This window comes from Panthera leo, chromosome B3 (assembly GCF_018350215.1).
Source record: "Panthera leo isolate Ple1 chromosome B3, P.leo_Ple1_pat1.1, whole genome shotgun sequence".
Taxonomy (NCBI): Eukaryota; Metazoa; Chordata; class Mammalia; order Carnivora; family Felidae; genus Panthera; species Panthera leo.
In genome coordinates this window covers 45,821,429-45,839,485 of record NC_056684.1, presented here as the reverse complement: position 1 = coordinate 45,839,485, position 18,057 = coordinate 45,821,429, and the positions used below count along the sequence as shown (strand labels likewise).

Genomic DNA, 18,057 nt, shown 5'->3' with positions numbered 1-18,057 from the left:
TGTCAACAATTATATTTTGATTTTCCAGTTATTCGACTATCTTGCGGCATGTTTCATGTTGCACAGTATATAATTAGTTTTATTATAATTATTTTAAATTAATTTTTATAATTGATTTATGATGGTTAGAAGCAAATGACACTTTCTCTTTGAATTCAACTGGAAAGAATCCAAAATCATATTTTGCATTACCAAGATGACCACTGAATATCAAACTTAAGTTTGTGTCCCTTTTCGGGCACCTGGGTGGCTCAGTCTATTGCGTGTGACTTCATCTCAAGTCATGATCTCCTGGTTTGTGAGTTAGAGCCCCACCTTGGGCTCAGGGCCTGCTTCAGATCATCTGTCCCCCTCTTTCTGTCCATCCCCTGCTTATGCACTCTCTTTCTCTCTCTCTCTCTCAAAAATAAATAAACATTAAAAAAAATAGATTCATGAGCCTCAAGTCAAGCTTTGTGTTGACAGCTCAGACCCTGGAGCCTGCTTCAGATTCTGTGTTTGCCTCTCTCTTTGCCCCTCCCCAGCTTATGTTATGTCTCTCTCTCAAAAATAAAGAAACATTTAAAAAAAAAAATCTTAGAAAAATAAATAAATGAACTTTAAAAATCTTTAAAAAAAAGGAATACAGGGGCGCCTGGGTGGCTCAGTCGGTTAAGCGTCCAACTTCAGCTCAGGTCACGATCTCGTAGTCCGTGAGTTCGAGCCCCGCGTCAGCTCTGGGCTGATGGCTCAGAGCCTGGAGCCTGCTTCCGATTCTGTGTCTCCCTCTCTGTCTGCCCCTTCCCCGTTCATGCTCTGTCTCTCTCTGTCTCAAAAATAAATAAAACGTTAAAAAAATTAAAAAAGAAAGAAAGACACAAAGGGAAATTGCTTTAAAAAAAAAAAAAGGAATACAATCTTTTTTTTTTTAAGGTATCTTTTGGCTTCACTTGTTTTTTTTTTGTTTTGTTTTGTAACATTTATTTATTTTTGAGAGACAGAGAGACACAAAACATGAGGAGAGGAGAGGCAGAGACAGAGGGAGACACAGAATCCAAAGCAGGCTCCAGGCTCTGAGCTGTCAGCACAGAGCCCGACCTGGGGCTTGAACTCACGAACCACGAGATCATGACCTAGCCAAGGTCAGACACTTAACCAACTGAGCCACCCAGGTGCCCCTCATTTATTTATTTTTGAGAGGTGGAGAGGGGCAGAGACAGAGGGAGAGAGGATCCCAAGCAGATCCCAGCATGGGGCTCAATTCCACAAACAGTGAGATCATGACCTGCACCAAAATCAAGAGTCGGACTCTTGACTGACTGAGCCACCCAGGAGCACCTAAGATTTTTTTTTAAGTAATCTCTGTATCCAATGTGGGGCTGGAACCCATAACCCTGAGATCAAGAATCACACACTCTCCCCACTGAGCCAGTCAGGCACCCCACATTTTTATTTTAAAGCATAAATACATAAAAGACCAGCTTCATAATGAATGGTATTAAAATGTTCCAAGTTTGAACTGCTATTTTGTTTAAAATTTTAACTTACCACATTTTTGGTATTTTGCAAATGTATGGGAAACTGATGATTTACCATCATAGACTGCCTGGGTTTGGCTCCCCACTGTCCCATGTGTAAGCTGTATGAATTTGGCCAAATTATTTCACCCTTTCTAACCTCAATATTTCCTTATAAAATAGGAATGATAAAATATTTGTCTCATGGAATTGTTTTGATGATTAAATTTAGTTAACACCGTAAAGTGATTATAACAGTGCCTGGAAGGTAATAGTTGGTATGTAAGCATTTACTTAGTTAGAATATATAAGTATCACAGTCCTTCCATGAATACTCAAACATCCATTCAAAAGCAGCAATTAATAGTATTACTTCCTTAGCAGCAATACACAGTTTTGATACTACCAGTATAATAAAAGTTATCCTCAAGCTGCAATAACGAGAAATTTGGCAAGTATATGTCTGTATACAGAATATTACACAAGTAATACTACATGAAAATGCTTGTTGCACAACTCAAGCCAATCCTGGTAAATGTTTCAACAATTACATTTTAAACTTCCAACTCCTAATAAACTGCCTTCTGGATGTCTCACTGTGATGCCAAATTCAATATGTTAACTTCCGGTCTCTGATAATGGCACCACCACTCTCCCAAACCTGGGGTAGAGGGTAGAATCATCGCAGACTCTTCCCTTATCTACTCAGAACCAGTCACCACATGCTAATTCTTCCACTAAAAATGTCTTTCTTGTGCTTTTAATCTTTCCCTTCCCATGACTGTCACTCCGATTCACACAGTTGTTTTCTCTTGCTTACACGCGGCAGGACTTCTAACCCATGTCACTCCAGTCTCTCACTTCTGGTCCTCACCTCAGTGCACTGCAATTGGCTTCCACCCCCTACTATTCCTAGAAAGCTAATCTTGCCATGGCCATCAAACATCTGTTATCAGTGTCACTGGACACCCATACTCCTTATCTAACTAGACCTCTTGATCAGTTAACATCTCTTGTCAAAATTCCTTCCTCCAGTGTTTTCCAAGGCCCTGCTCACTCCTGATTTTTCTTCCTACTTTTAACTGTGCCTTCTTCTGCATCTCTTCCCCGGGGCTTTTTCTTCTCTTTATCCTTTAAATATTGGTGGTCCTCAGGTCTTTATTCTTGGCTCTTTTGTCTTCTCATTCTTCACGTGCATGATCAGTTTTTACTACTCTCAAATGTCTATGACTCACTGGGTCTCTCTTATACTGAATTCTACCCCAGTGCCTAACACACAGCACTTTTCCTATACTTGTGTCCCAAGTTCCAGACCAAATCCTAGTTGTGGCATTTACCAGCTGTAAACTTGAGTAAGTTAAGGCACCTGTTCCACACTTTGGACATTTTTTTTTTTTTAATTTTTAACGTTTTACTTATTTTTGAGACAGAGAGAGACAGAGCATGAACGGGGGAGGGGCAGAGAGAGAGGGAGACACAGAATCGGAAGCAGGCTCCAGGCTCTGAGCTATCAGCTCAGAGCCCGATGCGGAGCTCGAACTCACGGACTGCGAGATCATGACCTGAGCTGAAGTCCGACGCTTAACCGACTGAGCCACCCAGGCGCCCCGACTTTGGACATTTTTACGATGGGTAGAATAGTTAAGACCTACCTCAGAGGGCTGCTGTGAGAGTTACATAAAGTGGTAGATGTAAAACACTAAGAATATTACCTGGCAGATGTAATTACAAAATTTTAGTTGTTGTTATTATTGCCTATCTAACATTTACTAGCCAAACCCTCCCAGTACACCAAATATAACATGTCCCAAAACGAACAAACCCCTATATCAACCTACTCAAACCACGTTTTCCTCCTAACTTTTTTGTCTTGGTTAGTGACAACCCCGTGCAAGCAATCACCTAACTCTTCTCCCATTCCAGTAGGGTCACATGTTTAATCTCCATCCTGTCAACCACCCCCACTCACCTCTATGGCCACAGCCCAAGTTCTGGTCTCTCTGTCTCACATTACTCACTCATTGTCCTTTTGCCCCCGTTGCTACAAGAGTGATCTTTTAAAAAATATACATATATATATCCTTTTATTTCCAGGATAAAATGCAAGGCCTTCATGATCTGGTCTTTGCCTTCCTCGCCAGATTCATCTTTCATGGCTCTCTTTTCTTACTTTATCTTCTAAAAGCTGCAAGGACAAAAACCAGAATAACAGTAACAGCTGGCAGTTAGTAAGGAAATGAAAGCTTAAAGAACTTAAATAAATTGCCATCTAGGAAAAAAAATGGGGCACCTGGCTGGCTCACTTGGTAGAGAATGTAACTCTTGATCTTGGGGTTGTAAGTTCAAGCCCTGCATTGGGTATAGAGATTATTCTGTGGCAGAGCCAATGTCCAAAGTTAAATCTGCCTCCAAACTTTGTGCTTAATCACTACAATATGCTGCTGTTCACCTGCAATTGTCTTCCCAAACACAAGTGTCACTTCCCTCTTTGACATCTTTGCACATTTTATTCCCTCCATGAGGAATGCCTCTCCCATTTATCCTATATATTCTATAAAACTAGGCTCAAAATATCCAAGACACTTTTTGTGCTAGGATTTTGCTTTCTGTGTAAGAATCAGAGAAGAAAAGGACTTAGAAAATCCACTTTTGGGGAAAGAGAACATTGAAAAATGATATTTAAAACTTAAGGCATTTAGGGGCACCTGGATGGCTCAGTTGGTTGAGCGTCCAACTCTTGATTTCAGCTCAGGTCATATCTCAGGGTTATGGGATTGAGCCTCACATCAGGCTCCAAGCTGAGCATGGAGCCTGCTTAAGATTCTCTCTCTCCCTCTCTCTCTCTCTCTCCCTCCCCTTCTGCCCCTCCCCCCTGCTCATGCATATTCTCTCTCTAAAACAATAAATAAATGAATAAATAAATAGCTTTTAAAACTTAAAGCATTTATTTTTTTAAAATATTTATTTGTTTTTGAGAGAGAGAAAGTGAGTGAGCATGAGTGTGGGAGGGGCAGAGAGAAAGGGAGACAGAGAATCTAAAGCAGGCTCTGCACTGACAGCAGCAAGCTTGATGTGGGGCTCAAACTCACAAACCCTGAGATCATGACCTGAGCTGAACTTGGATGCTCAACTGACTGGGCCACACAGGCGCCCCAAGTTGGTAGAGCATGCAACTAGAAGACATGTGATAAATGTCAATTTCCTTTCAAACATAAAGAAACAGATATTATTAAAAATATGGCTCAGGCTTCTTTTCTGTTAAATCTCCCCTAACTTTGTCATTAGACAAAATTTAATATATACCATTTATTTCTAATGTAGCTTTATTAAACTGTATTGTATTTGTTTATTTAATATCTTCCCTAATTCTTTTCTTAAAAGAAAAGCATCATAAACTATCCCCTCCCTATGTTTTTCGTTCCCTTTATCTCCCTTCCTTTTATACAGTGTGTTAAAAAACAAAACAGCAGGCTCAAAATGGAGCCATTTATGCTAAGCCCCACATCACCAACCTGAAACTTAATTACAGTTGCTACTCAGAAATGGAATCTTAAACCAGACAGTCAGAAAATGCCTGATAAGCACTAGTTAGGTAATCTGCCAGATAGGCTCCTACCATCTCCTAAAGGAATTAATTTTGCAATAACCAACCCACTTTTTTGCCTAGTAGAACTTTCCCTATTCCCACTCCCTTTTGCCCCTAAAAGTCCTTCATTTTATGGAGGTCCTCTGAGCCCTTATCTATCTGCTAGATTATTATTATCTGTTGCCTGATTTGAATTGATTTTTGTTCAAATAGTCTTTAAAATTTTTATTTTTTTTTATTATTTAAAAAAAAATTTTTTTTTAAACGTTTATTTATTTTTGAGATAGAGAGAGAGACAGAGCATGAACGGGGGAGGGGCAGAGAGAGAGGGAGACACAGAATTGGAAGCAGGTTCCAGGCTCTGAGCCATCAGCCCAGAGCCCGACGCGGGGCTCGAACTCACGGAGTGCGAGATCGTGACCTGAGCTGGAGTCGGACACTCAACCGACTGAGCCACCCAGGTGCCCCTAAAAATTTTAAATATGCCTCAGTTTATCTAATTGTTGCCTGGGGTTTTTCTAATACTTAGCCTTTAAAGCTCTGGTCACAACCTGGTAGTTCATAAGCCAAATTAGACTCAGAGGCATGTTTGGTTTCACTTGTAGTCAAAAGTTTTTTCTTAGGGGAGCCAGGGTGACTTAGACAGTAAAGTGTCCAGCTCTTGGTTTCACCTCAGGTCATGTTCTCATGCTTGAGCCCCGTGTTTGGCTCTGCACTGACAGAGCCCAGCTTGCTTGGGATTCTCTCTGTCTCCCTCTGCCCCTACCTTGCTCATGCTCTCTCTCAAAATAAGTAAAATAAACTTAAAAAAAAAAACATTCTCTCTCTCTTTCCCTCTACCCCTCTCCCCTGCTCATGTGTGCTCTCTCTCTCTCTAAAAAAATTTTTCTAATAAAAATTAATAAAATAACAATAAAAAACATTTTTCTTAATTATACATCAATATTCAACAATTAGGAGCTTTTGTGTTAAAACGTAGATACTGGATTTTCTGTGAAAACTGAGAGGTTAAGCAGACTTAAGTTCTTGCAAAACCTCAGTTGGCTGAAACTGGGTAGAGGCTGCCCTCCTTGGATGGGCTGGTCTAATGTCACCCCAGCCTGTGTTATTCCTGTCAGAATTTTAGTTTGTGACCTCTGTTGAGAACTAGACCAAGTTCCAAATAGTCCTGAAGTGTTTTCCTAGATCCCAAGGGCCCCACAAATCTCAATCACATTTTAGAACCAAACACTTATCATTTATATCACTCATCTCCAGTTAATCCTTTGTTACTTTAGGGAAACTCTCATTATTATTATTCTGATATTACAGAGGACAGAGATAGAAAGGCTTTGAGGCAAAGCGGAGAGCACCCAGAAAAACCTTACAGGGTGCGAATGGTAATTACTGATCATTCATTCAAGAAATATTTGTTCTGCTCCTGATTTGGAGATTTCCACACTACCAAGACAATATTCCTGCCATAGTGCCATAGAGCACCATAGGCACTTTGCATACATGATCCCCTTTAGTCTTCACAATGATACTATGAAGTAGACATATCTCATTTCACAAATGAGAACACAGAGGCGGACCGGGCTTCTAGCCTGCATTTGTCTGCCTGTAAATCTTATAGTCCAGTTTTTTAAATTACTAGGTGAATCCATTTATATTATCACTGCCATGGTCCAGGATCTACTACTCCGTTTGGAAGATCCAGAAGCTTGACTTTTCATAGTGCAACCTGAGTTGATCAGCCGACAAGGATTAATTCATAGGAGTTAAACTCTCAAGAGACATGTTTTGACCGAAACATCACCTTATTTTTCTACAAGTTACATAGTCATGTTAGCAAACCACTGCATTCCCTTTTTTATCTTTTAACACTTGAGTGGCTAAATCATAATTAAAAGCAGCTTAGTAAGCAAGGCATCATTGCAAAAGAAATTAATTAAATGATTTTACTGTCTAGTTTATCCAACTATCCAACTTACTATGCCACATTAGAATCTGACAAGGGACTAGACAGGAACCAGGCCATCCACCTGCTCAGGTGACCTCCACCCTAGATGGTTATGGAAGCACTATGACAAACCCTTATATTTTGGGATTTTCTTTAGACCCCACATAGACCAATATCTCTCTTTCTCTTATTATTTTTTTTCAGGAATAATATAATTGATTAGGCCACAACCTTTTTAAATTTATTCAGATTGCGATTAGATTTCTAAGTCTCACTTTTGCTTCTTTTAGACCTGGAATGAATCCTGTCTTGTAAGGGAACTATAACAAATACCTAATCTGATTCATTTTATATTGATACGGTTATTTAATTCTTATCGTTCTGGGAAGCACTTCATAAGTAGGCCTTATATTCAGCCTCAAGTGTCATACTTTTATTTCACTTGTAGATGCTTATGTCTTGTCTTCTTAACAAGATTGTAACCAATTCAGGGCAATGACAATAATAATACTATGTTAGAAGAGCTTTCCTATATGTTCCCATGTCATTTGCAAAGCAACATAGCAATATCATTCACTCTTTTCCCCCCGCCTTTTTTTCTTTTACAAAAGGTGAAATCTCATGTTGAGAGAAGTAAATTGATTTACTGAAGCTTGTAAAATTAGTCAATGCAGGACCAGCTTTTGGTCCCAGGTCTTGTGGTTTCCATTCATCACAATTCCTACTATTTAGGCTGCTTCTGTGTGACCATGCTTGATATTCCCTTCTGTGCCCCAAAGCACCACACCGTAGATACTCAATACATAATTACAGAGGTTCATTATTGTAATTAGAAGCCAAATGAGTCATAATTCTTACTATATGCATATTAACAATTACCAACTATACTTTACTTCTCAATAGCACACGTGGTTATTATCTGATATTGTTCTAGATGAGTGTTTCTCAATGTATGGCCAGTGAAATACCTGGATCAGAATCGCTTAGGATGCATGACAAAACTGCAGATTCCTGGGCTTTTCTCCAATTCTGAATGAGAGAATCTGAGTTCTTGGGCTCGGAGCCCAGAAACATGCATTTTAACAGGCTCCTCATGTGAGCATTAATCACACTGAAGTTTGACAATCACCATCCTAAATAAACATGAGGGATAGAGTGAATGTAAAAGACCAGGTTGTCTTGGTAAGTCAATGTCAACATACAGAAAACAGAAAAGATGATATATTTCCTTGATTCTAAGATACCCTCAATTGTAAGATACACCATTGATTTAACAATAGCTATTGAAGAAAAGAGCATCAAATTGTTCACAAAATATTTAATTCTGAATCTAGAAATTTTTTCAATATTAAGAAAGTGAATATTAGACATAAGAAAATTCAATAATTGTATTTTTTAAAAATTGCTCTATTGTAATTGCTTTAATTTCTCATACCAACACCTATCTCTCTTAAGTCTATCCAAACTTAAACACTTGCACTAGAAATCTAGATAACAAGACATACCCATTATAAACACTATATTGGTCAGCATTTATTTTAAGGTATAAGACAAACTAAACACTTTGCATTAAACACTTTATATGAACAAACAAATCATTTATGTGGGGCCAAATTGTTTAAAATATAATTAGTTTCTTTTAAAGCTATGTTGGGGCGCCTGGGTGGCTCAGTCAATTGAGCGTCCAACTTTGACTAAGGTCATGATCTCACCATCCATGAGTTCAAGCCCTGCATCGGGCTCTGTGCTGACAGCTCAGAGCCTGGAGCCTGCTTCAGATTCTGTGTGTCTCTCTCTGTCCTTCCCCCACTCATGCTCTGTCTCTCTCTCTCAAAAATAAAATTAAAAACATTTAAAAATTAAAAAAAAACAAAGCTAACTTATAATAAACAATTCAAATGCTGAGGAGTCATCACAATTACTAATACAATTTTGCTTAGTTAAATGGATCATATTTTAATCTAATGCTAACTAGCTAAACAGCACATCTTTAACAATTTTTCAAGTCAAGACATTTTTGTATTTTGAAATCAATCTTTCTTTCCCAAGGCCTCTGTTGTAATGTGTGTGCTACATTGTAACAGAGCAACACTGGACTGAAAATTCAGGAACTCTGTTCTAGCACCAACCTGTGGTAATAATGGAACTGTTTCACCTTGGGTAAGTCACAGGACTTCTTTCAGCCCCAGTTTCCTCATTTGCAAAAAAAAAAAAAAAAATTATGTCTGAGGATGCATTAAGCTCCAAAATTATTCAGATTCACAATATTATATGTTGCTCATTGTTACATTGGGCCAAACATATCAAATTAATTAGAGACTAGATGTCTTTGCAAACGTGCAGGGTAATCTTTTTTTTTTTTTCTTATCAATAATGGTATTTTATTTATTTATTTATTTATTTATTTATTTATTTATTTTTACGTTTATTTATTTTTGAGACAGAGAGAGACAGAGCATGAATGGGGGAGGGTCAGAGAGAGGGAGACACAGAATCTGAAACGGGCTCCAGGCTCTGAGCTGTCAGCACAGAGCCCGACGCGGGGCTTGAACCCACAGACCGCGAGATCATGACCTGAGCCGAAGTCGGCTGCTTAACCGACTGAGCCACCCAGGCGCCCCAATAATGGTATTTTAAATGGTGTATTGAAAACAGGGGGTTTTGAGGTAGAAAGTTGGACATAATCTGAGTAGACTTTGAAAGCTAATATGGAATTAAGAGAAAAAGAGAGTAGATATTTTAAATTAAGGAAGCAAAATGAGCAAATCATTTGCATAGGTATAATTAGTTCAAATGGTATAGAAAAAGGGTTATTACATTTTAGTAATTGATAAGGCTAGTTACATAGAATGAGGATAGATTAAGAAAAGCTTTGAATGCTAGAGCAACTCATGATATTTAGTGGTTAAGGAAGTGCCTTTAAAGGTTTTCAGTGGTAGATGGAAATAATAAAATCATTGTTTAATCTAGCAATATACACAATGTACTTGAAGGAAAATAAAGCAAAATCAATTAGCAGGTTTACTCCAACATGCTCACTGACCTAGGATAGCACCAGCGAGAATGGAAAGCAACGAGTGGATAAAATACTGAAGTAAAAGTCAGATCCTGATTTGACTTGAACATGTGGAAATCTATTAAAGGAATACAGATGGGGCGTCTGGGTGGCTCAGTTGGTTAAGTGTCTAACTCTTGATTTCAGCTCAGGTCATGATCTCACAGTTCTTGAGTTCGAGTCTTGCATTAGGCTCTGTGCTGGCAGCAGAGAGCCTTCTTGGGATTCTCTCTCTCCCTCTCTCACTGCCCCTCCCCTGGTCTTTCTCTCTCTCTAAGTAAGTAAAATTTTTTAAAAATTTAAAAAAAAGGAATATTCAGTTACAAGGACATTGATTACAGTGAAGTTCATAAAATGGTTAAACAATCTAAATGTCTGAAAAGCAGGGATTCGTTCAGCAATATAACAGAATATTATTGATTCATTAGAAATGTTGTAGATGAATATAAATTAATACCTAAAGATGTTCACAAGATAGGTATCTTTAAAGATTTTATTTTTTAAAGTAATCTCTATACCCAGCGTGGAGCTTGAACTCTCAACCCCAAGATCAAGAGTTATATGCTCTACCATCTGACCGAGCCAGGCACTCCAAGTGTTCAAAATATATTGATAACAGTTCACAATATATTGATATCAGTGCAGAGCCCAATGCTGGGCTTGATCTCACGAATCATGAGATCGTGACCTAAGCCGAAATCAAGAGTCAAACACTTAACTGACTGAGCCACCCAGGCACCCCACAGAATGGTCCAATTTTTGTTCACAAAAATATGTATGTGTTCAGACGCCTAGAAAGGTTTGAGGAGGATATACATGCAGTGAAGTATCACTAGTGTTCTCTCTAATACTTCATTCCACACAGCATGCTGAAAGGTGGCTTTTCCTTTCTTTATTTGCTCATAAGTGTTTGCTAATCTTTTTAACTAGAAAAGCACAATATTTACTTATATTAAACATTTTAAATTTAAAAAGGGGACTTGTTGACTATGAGGAAACTAAATGGAAGTACTTGAGTGTTTTAACCCTAAGTAACAGAGACTGATATGAAGGTGGAGAAATGTGGGAAAGACAAGAACAAAGAAGCATTTTGAGATCAGGATAACAAAATATGGTTTCGACATGACTTTGAAGGTATACACACACACACACACACACACACACACACACACACACACTCCTCAAAGGAGAATATATAGAAAAAATGGCCAAAAGACTAACTTTGGAGCATTGTGGAGTTCTAGGAAAGTAATTAAAAATTGGCTATAGAAGGTGAATTTAGAAGCCTTTTACTTTTGCTAAGGTTTATTTATTTTTTTATACTACAGTAACTTTTACTTTTTAATTTTTTTAAATTTAAATCCAAGTTAGTTAACATACAGCATAATAATGACTTCAGGAATATAATTTACTGATTCATCACTTACATATAACATGCAGTGCTCACCCCAACAAGTGCCCTCTATAATGCCCATTTAGCCTATCCCCCACCCATCACCCTGCCAGCAACCCTCAGTTTGTTCTCTGTATTTAAGAGTCTCTTATGGTTTGCCTCCCTCTCTGTTTTTATCTTTTTTGCTTCCTTTTCCTTATGGTCATCTGTTTTGTTTTTTAAATTCCACATATGAGTGAAATCATATATTTGCCTTTCTCTGACTGGCTTATTTTGCTTAGCATAATACACTCTAGTTCCATCCACGTTGTTGCAAATGGCAAGATTTCATTCTTTTTGATTACAGAGTAATATTCTACTGTGTGTGTATGTGCGTATGTGTATGGAATATTAATATAATATTAATGGAATATTATATACATATATACATATATATATATATATATATATATATATATATATATATATCCATTTGTCAGTCGGTGGACTTTTGGGCTCTTTCCATACTTTGGCTATTGTCAATAATGCTGTTATAAACATTGGGGTGCATGTGCCCCTTCGAAACAGCACACCTGTATCCCTTGGATAAATACCTAGTAGTGCAATTGCTGGGTCATAGGGTAGTTCTATTTTTAACTTTTTGAGGAACCTCCATACTGTTTTCCAAACTGGCTGCACCAGTTTGCATTCCCACCAGCAGTGCAAAAGAGATCCTCTTTCTCCACATCCTCATCAACATCTGTTGTTGCCTGAGTTGTTAATGTTAGCCATTCTGACAGGTGTGAGGTGCTATCTCACTGTGGTTTTCATTTGCATTTCCCTGATGATGAGTGATGTTGAGCAGTTTTGGAATGTCTTCTTTGGAAAAGTGTCCATTCATCTCTTTTGCCCAATTATTCACTGGATTATTTGTTTTTTGGGTGTTGATTTTGATAAGTTCTTTACAGATTTTGGATACTAACCCTTTATCTGATATGTCATTTGCAAATATCTTCTCTGATTCTGTCAGTTGCCTTTTAGTCTTGCTGATAGTTTCCTTTGCCATGCAGAAGTTTTTTATCTTGATGATGTCTCAATAGTTCCTTTTTGCTTTTGTTTCCCTTGCCTCAGGATACATGTTGAGTAAAAAGTTGCTGTGGCCAAGGTGAAAGAGGTTTTTGCCTGCTTTCTCCTCAAGGATTTTGATGGCTTCCTGTCTTACATTGAGGTCTTTCATCCATATTGATTTTATCTTTCTGCATGGTGTAAGAAAGTGGTCCAGGTTCATTTTTCTGTATGTCGCTGTCCCATTTTCCCAACACCATTTGCTGAAGAGACTCTCTTTTTTCCATTGAATATTCTTTCCTGCTTTGTCAAAGATTAGTTGGTCATATGTTTGTGGGTTCATTTCTGTGTTCTCTAGTCTGTTCCTTTGATCTATGTGTCTGTTTTTGTGCCAGTACCATACTGTCTTGATGATTACAGCTTTGTAATACAGCTTGAAGTCTGGAATTGTAATGTCTTTGGTTTTCTTTTTCAGGATTGCTTTGTCTATTTGGGGTCTTTTGTTTTCTAGCTCTGTAAACAATGCTGGTGTTATTTTGATAGGGATTGCACTAAGGTTTATTTATTTGCCATAAAGGTGGGGAAGAGATGCTTCCCTTAGTGCTAGAACAGCAATTCTCAAACTTCATTGTGAATCAGAATCATCTAGAGGTCTTGTTAAAACACAGTCCTTTGTGTCACTGGACTTTACACACAGAGTTTTTCTTTTCTTTTCTTTTTTCTTTTTAAGTAAGCTCTACGCCCAATGTGGGGCTCAAACTCATGACTCTAAGATCAAGAGTCACATGCTTCACCAACTGAGCCAGCAAAGGTGCCCCAAGAATTTTCATTTTTAACAAGTTCCCAGGTGATGTTAACACTACTAATCCAAAAACCACACTTGGAGAATAACTGTATTAAAGTTGAGAGATATCTAGCAAACTGGTAGGAGTGTGTTTGAAGAGCTAGGTCCTAAGACATTATATATGTGAGGCAATAACAAAACCTTAACCATTGTCCTAAGACCAGAAGAGTAGGGATTTTGAGTTGAAGGTGATGGAATATATTCCTTGAATTCATTCCTGCTAGACTCTATTTGTACCCAAATTTAGGTCCCACTCTTAAAAATAACTACATAGGTGGGGCACCTGGATGGGTCAGTTGGTTAAGCATCTGACTTCGGCTCAGGTCATGATCTCATGGTTCATGAGTTCAAGCCCATGTCAGGCTCTATGTGGAGCCTGAGCTGTCTCAGAGCCTGGAGTCTACTTGGGTTTCTGTGTCTTCTCTCTCTGCTCCCCGCGCCCCCCACTCACGCTCTGTGTGTGTCTCTCTCAAAAGTAAACAAACATTAAAAAATTAAAGGGGCGCCTGGGTGGCTCAGTCGGTTGAGCGGCCGACTTCGGCTCAGGTCATGATCTCGCGGTCCGTGAGTTCGAGCCCCGCGTCGGGCTCTGTGCTGACTGCTCAGAGCCTGGAGCCTGTTTCAGATTCTGTGTCTCCCTCTCTTTCTGACCCTCCCCCGTTCATGCTCGCTCTCTCTCTGTCTCAAAAATAAATAAACGTTAAAAAAAAAATTAAAAAAAAAAAACTACATAAGTAAAATTAAAAAAAGAAATGTTTCAACAATACTTAGCATAGTAGAGGTAAAATAAAGGGAAAACAAGGTCATTTTCCTCCATTCACCATCATACATCTTTAATACCACCAGGACAGACTAGCATCTGGTAAAGCAGCATGGAGTAGAAGCAGCACCTGGTAGAATATCATAGGATTGGATTTGTTTCTGAACAGGTGTGGGACTCCTCATGGGGGCTCTCAGAAATAATTAAACAGGGGATGTACTTTGCAGGAGGCTGGAATTTCTGCATAAGCAGATGAGGGCCAGAGCCAGCGCAATTTGAGTTACATGGAAACACTTGATTTTAACTCAAAATTTCACCACCATATCTTGAGTAGAAAGCTAAGAGAAAAGAAATAAAGGTATATATGCCAAGCCTGTGCAATCTGCTCTGACCCAATTTTGGTTCAGCTAACAATAAAGAACCTTCAAATTATTTTTAGTAGCACCATCAACAAAATAAAAGCAAGGTGGACTAGGCTTAAAAGTCAAATAGTTTATATAAAAACAAAGCAATTCTCTCTGCTCTATCCCTCCACACTTTTGAGTCCTGTTCTTTAGAAGCAGTTCCATACTCCTAGGTATTCTTTAGTTCCTTATCCCCAAATTTCTTTCTGAGTAACATGATTACACTCTTATATCTTCATTAAAAAGTTGTAGATATTGTTTATTGACTTATTTCTATGGAATATGAGGATTTAGGGGAAAAAAAAACCCATAGGCTGAGGAATAATTAGAATGATGATACACACTAGCAGTAAGGTGATAAAGACTTAGCAAGGGGGTGGCTACAGATAAATGAAATAGAAAAGGAGTGTATAATATCAGTAAGACTTGACAGATGAGGTAATAGTAAATAAATCTGGGTAAAAGTCAAAGATAGTACCAACTTTGCTGTTATGGTAGCTAGCTATGATTCAATTAAAAAAAATTTTAAAGAATAATAATTTTGAGAGTTAGAGATATATTTTTTTGGATTTCTTAAGCTTGAGGTAACAATCAGCCTATGATTTCAATTAGGCTAATATAGCTTAATTCCTCAATTATCTCATACAAAAAGATTTTCCTCATCTGAATTTTTATAAGTTATTGCTTGTACCACTCATTTAGTATGAATTATTAACTGACTTATATTCTCAGTATTTCATGTGAATATATCTTATTTCCCAAAACAGATTTTGCCCTTCCAAAGAGTAAAACCAATGTTATACACTTGTATCGCCCATATCTCACTCTCTCTGGAACTATCAATAACTCCATACTAAGTATATTTTTTATAGCATATTGTTCAGATATCCTTTCAAAAATATAAAGGATACAATAAAAACTGTAATTAATATTCTAAGAGATGAATGATCAGGATGTTTCTAAGCAATAAAAAGGAACTACAAAGAATTCTTGGAAGTTAAATATACAACAGCACCAGTAAGTAATGCATTAAAAATAATTGAATGGGTGTCTGGGAGGCTCTGTTGGTTGAGCACCCAATTCTTGGTCTTGGCTCAGGTCATGATCTCCCACTTGATGGGATCGAGCCCTGCATTGAGCTATGCATTGACAGTGCCGAACCTACTTGAGATTCTCTCTCTACCCCCCTGCCCCTTCCCCTGTCTTGCATACATGTGTGCATGTGGGTGTGCACTCTCTCTTTCTCTCAAAATAAATAAACATTTTAAAAAAAGAATTGAAAGATAAAGTTGAGAAAATCTCTTAGAAAATAGAACAAATAGATAAAATTAAAGAATAAATAAGAATTATAAAAGAAATGAAAAATTTCCAGAACTGAAGAATATAAGTTTCTACATTCGCTGTGTGATCATCAAGTATGCATCCCAATAAATAAAGCAAGACCCACTCAAAACTATATCAAATATTGGGGCACCTGGGTGGCTTAGTTGATTAAGCATCTGACTCTTGATCTCAGCACAGTTCTCCAACTCAGGGTCTTGATCTCAGGGTCCTGAGTTCAGGCCCTGCATTGGGCATTAAGCCTACCTAAAAACAAAAACAAAACAAAACAAAACAACATCAAATACTGAAGTGTCAGAACACCAAGAAGAAAAAGACAATCAAATACACTTCAGAGAGAAGAAATAGGTAATACGCAAATAGGTAATACGGAAATAGGTTCTGGAACATCAGACTACCCTATAATCATTTGGAAGCTGAAAGACAATGATCAATGACTTCAAAAGGAAGAAGTATTTCCTTTAATTTTATGTCTAGCCAAACTATAAATGTAAAGGTAGAGTAGACTTCTATCTCTTTTTCAGACATAGACAGTCCCCAAAAATGTGCTTCCTATGCACTCATTCTCAGGAAGCTAAAAAAGAATATGTTCCACCAGATCCAAGAAAGAGGAAGAAGGAGATTCAAGGAAGGAATCAACATGGAAATGAGGAGGAGGGAACTCCTAAGACAATAGTGAAGAGAAATCCCAGGATGACACGTGCAGCAGTCCTTCAGAACAGTAAGTTTAGATCAGAGTAAGAGAAGTGTTTCAGGAGGGAAATACCCAAGATTAAAATGGATCTGGGAGGAAACCTGATATGTGTGACTGTACTGGTAAGTCTGTGGCTGAGCTACTAGTAGGTGAAGAGTTAAGCAAATAAACAAAATGATGAGGTAATTGTTAATTCTGGGAAAAACAAGAACTTAAACCAAAGATACATATAAGCAAAAATGAGTGAGACATTTTTCAGCTTATTGTCTTCTGACATTTCTCCCTAGATGCTACTCCCTGCCTCCCTTAGAAAAATAACTATGCACATCTTCACAAACTTAAATAATTACATACAAGCATACATTTTTTACCACTGTTCATTATGTAGTTGCTGACAACATATAGAAAAGAAAAATTGGTTCTGTTTCTATTATAAATAAATTATTAAATTATGCATGTGAGCATTTGAAACATATACCAATGAAAACTACCAGAGCAAGTTCAGGCCTATCTAAGCAAAGTCTTAAAAAAAAACTGGTGAAAGACTATTATGTGAGACATGTGTTCCATACTTTCTGGCTCTGTGGTTTCTGGCCTGTAAATGATCCAGTCATTCAATTTACTCATACACTACACCTTCATTTATTTATTTATTTATTTTAGCGTATTATTTTTTTAAGTGGCTCCACACCCAATGTGAGATTTGAACTCACGACCCTGAGATTAAGAGTTGCATGCTCTACTGACTGAGCCAGCCAGGCAGCCATATAATACACCTTTAGACATCTATTTATAATCAAGGCAGCATACTAAATTCTGAATTTCCTGAAATCTCTTATATTCTCATTTACACTTAATGGCCTTAAATACTGTAAAAAGCTTGATCCAGCAGCATATACCTTGTAAACTCTACATCCAAAGTGTGGCTCGAATTATGACCCTGAGATCATGTTCTACAGACTGAGCCACCCAGGTGTGTCTTACCCTGGGTGGCTCAGTCCCTTAAGCATCTGACTCTTGGTTTTTGGCTCAGGTCATGATCTCACAGTTTATGAGTTGGAACCTCGCATTGGGCTCTGTGTTGGCAGTGTGGAATCTGCTTGGGATTCTCTCTCTACCCCTCCCCCCCCCCCCTTCCTCTGCTTGCTCAGTCTCTCAAAATATAAATTAAAAAATTTAAAAAAAATGTGAAAATAGATAAATAAAAACGTAGCAATAAGAAAAAACAAAACAAGAAACTACTAGATAGTAAACCCAAAGAAGATATGAGCCCTTTCTCTTATTCGCCAGTGCCACAGTTTCCAGAATGTACTTGGACTTGAGGGGTGTTAAATGAGTGAATGAAATACCAATTTGTAATTTTGTCTACCTTCTCGAACGAAAAGAGATACAGAAAGATAACGTTCCATTAGATGTCAGTTATTTCTATGGCTAACCACGAAAGAGGACCTGCCCTGTCATCTTTTGTATCCCCGGAGCTTAAAAAATGTTGAAAGAC

At 37.9% G+C, this 18,057-nt stretch overlaps 1 long non-coding RNA gene across 2 annotated transcripts; it reads right to left on the bottom strand.

The window, feature by feature from the left end:
* Positions 1 to 3,150: 3,150 nt before the first annotated feature.
* LOC122221180 lies at positions 3,151 to 16,040 on the bottom strand. Of its 2 annotated transcripts, none has more exons than XR_006203119.1 (4): positions 15,999 to 16,040; positions 7,993 to 8,157; positions 3,466 to 3,681; positions 3,151 to 3,208 (listed from the first exon to the last, which is right to left on the bottom strand). It is a non-coding gene; the product is annotated as an uncharacterized LOC122221180 (long non-coding RNA). The 2 variants fall into 2 exon arrangements; XR_006203120.1 differs by lacking the exon at positions 15,999 to 16,040 and adding an exon at positions 9,154 to 9,219.
* Positions 16,041 to 18,057: the final 2,017 nt, after the last annotated feature.